We start from the raw sequence: 2,292 nt of genomic DNA, 5'->3' as shown, positions 1-2,292 counted from the left end.
TTGTGAGGAAGTGCTTAAGGTCACTGCCCACCCATGCCCACACTCATCACACAGCATACCCATCACAAATAGTAGACCAATGTGCGCCCATTCTTTACATGGACTTCTGCTTGAACGCAATGGCGATCGACCCAGCATACGCACAGTGAACATCCTCATTATGGTACTGGTGTCGTGGAATCAAACTCAGACCTCTGGCAATAATTGAGGCTTTATTGAACTATTTCTCATACCAATCCGACAACACAAGAATAGTTTATTAGTTCCATATAAAGGCAATCGAAGCATACATCTCTTTCTAGTTCTAGTCAGGTTCACTATGTCAATAAATTATATTTCGTTCAAAATCATGGTACATTAGCAAACCTATACATTTTTGGAAAGGTTATAGCATAAGGAAACTAAAAATCAATGTTTACATTTGGAGAGATACCTGTATGGCGGCCATTTTGGATTTTCAAAATGGCCACTGTAAAATACATATTTTGTTCTATTTCTGCCTCTAATTACCCTAAAAACTTTTTAAAATATACTAAATCTATATTTTCAGGGACAAGGAATCCAATGAAAGTATCAAATTAGTGCTATGGGGAATGGTAAGACACGAATCAAAGGTTTTGAATTGCAAAATACTGTCTTTATATTCGCGATTAGTTGCATAATCGAATACATGTTATCATTTTGTACAGGCAGTTAATAACATCAAAATGTGTCACAATAATTCATATCACCAAACATACACAGGCAGTCAGCAAAATCATATATACACATGCAGTCAGTATAACTTCACATCTACACAGGCAGTCAATGACAAAATATACACAGGCAGTCAATGGCATCAAACATACACGATTACAGAATATGCCATTTAGAGTTCGTCATCACTGTCCTGTGTGTCGTATCCGACAATATAGTCCGCATCGTTTTCACAGTCCGTTCCACACAAGCAAAGGTCGGTCAAATTGATTGGCAAATCGAATTGGTCGAATGGTCGATCAAAGCGATTGGTCGAATTGGTCGAATGGAATTGGTCGATTGGTCGAATTGTTCGAATCGAATTGGTCGGAATTGGCAAATGTAAACATTGATTTTCAGATTTTCCATGTAATAACGTTTCCAAAAATGTATAGGTTTGCTAATCGACCATGATTTTGAACGAAAAAACATAGTGAACCTGACTATTCCTGGCAAGCAAGCATTTACGTACCTGTTAAATCTCGGTGGTCTACAGCGCAGGGATACAGTATGCCACCTCTAGCGCACCAAATGGACCCAGTCTACATAGACCCCTCCAGGTCATCCCTTCACGCGGATAGTCTCGCCATTCAGCTCGAGACAATACAACATTTCATCACAACTGGTACATGACGACAGCCATTTTGTGTTTGTTGATACATCAATTTTATTTTGCCTGAACCGACTTGCCACTCCTTCCTCTTATCTACCAAGGAATTCCCTCGCCATTTACCCCTTAATGATACGCGCTGACGTCGTCATAGGAATATAAAATGTATACCTTGGTGTGTCTGTTTGGGTTATCTGGTGCTTGTTGTCGAACAGAAGTGAATTAAGTGCTTTCGATCTTTCCCATTAATTAGAATGTAGCTAATTTGTGTTGTGCGTGCATTTGTGGAATGCAAGTGTTGCATCTCAAAAGAAAATGAATAACAATGTGATCTCTACGATGTGATAATACAGGTTGTTTTTCCCCCTTCTTGGATGAGCTCGGAAAGCGTGGAATGAAGGAATTGCCTTTTACGATCAATTTTCACCGGAACGGGTTGCTGTGTTGTGCTGACCTGGCAGCAGTTACATCAATGTCTGACTTTCCAGGACAGTCGAGTCTCAGATAGCCAGGCAGGGCCTTTCTCTGATGCCTCATGTCGATATTGCTGCTGTTTCAGTTTTACTTTTTTTTAAAATTTACAGCAGCATTTACAGGTGTATTTATTTTGTCACGTTTTAATACCCAATTGTGCTTTCCGCTGTGTTTAATGTACCTTTTCGACTGCTGTGTTCATTATACGATTACTACAATTGCACATGTATGGTATATTAATTTTTTTCTATGTCCTTAAATGCAAGGATGTCGGTGTGGAAAAAGGGCATTCTGCCATTTCCACCTTAACAGCCTTTATTTCCTCCTTACCTGTAAAGATTAAAAGGGAATCGGATGGGAAATGATGAAGACAGATAGCCGAACATCCTAATCGTGATCTCAATCGTCCATTTCCCTTTTTCTTGTAACAGGGCCAGATTTTAATATGCCATCCGATGAGCTGGCACAATGCC

At 39.6% G+C, this 2,292-nt stretch overlaps 1 protein-coding gene across 1 annotated transcript in view; it reads left to right on the top strand.

Annotated features, from left to right (window-relative positions):
• Positions 1-2,042, top strand: part of LOC137424749 (uncharacterized) — a 69,218-nt gene extending 67,176 nt beyond the window's left edge. Inside the window, exon 9 of the mRNA XM_068112513.2 lies at positions 1-2,042. This exon is cut by the window's left edge and continues 1,223 nt beyond it. The gene's annotated coding sequence lies outside the window, so the exon portion shown is untranslated.
• Positions 2,043-2,292: the final 250 nt, after the last annotated feature.

This window comes from Myxine glutinosa, chromosome 4, assembly GCF_964187855.1.
Source record: "Myxine glutinosa chromosome 4, kmMyxGlut1.1, whole genome shotgun sequence".
Lineage (NCBI taxonomy): Eukaryota > Metazoa > Chordata > Myxini > Myxiniformes > Myxinidae > Myxine > Myxine glutinosa.
Note: the sequence above shows the minus strand (reverse complement) of the source record. Positions and strands in the feature narration are given on the sequence as shown.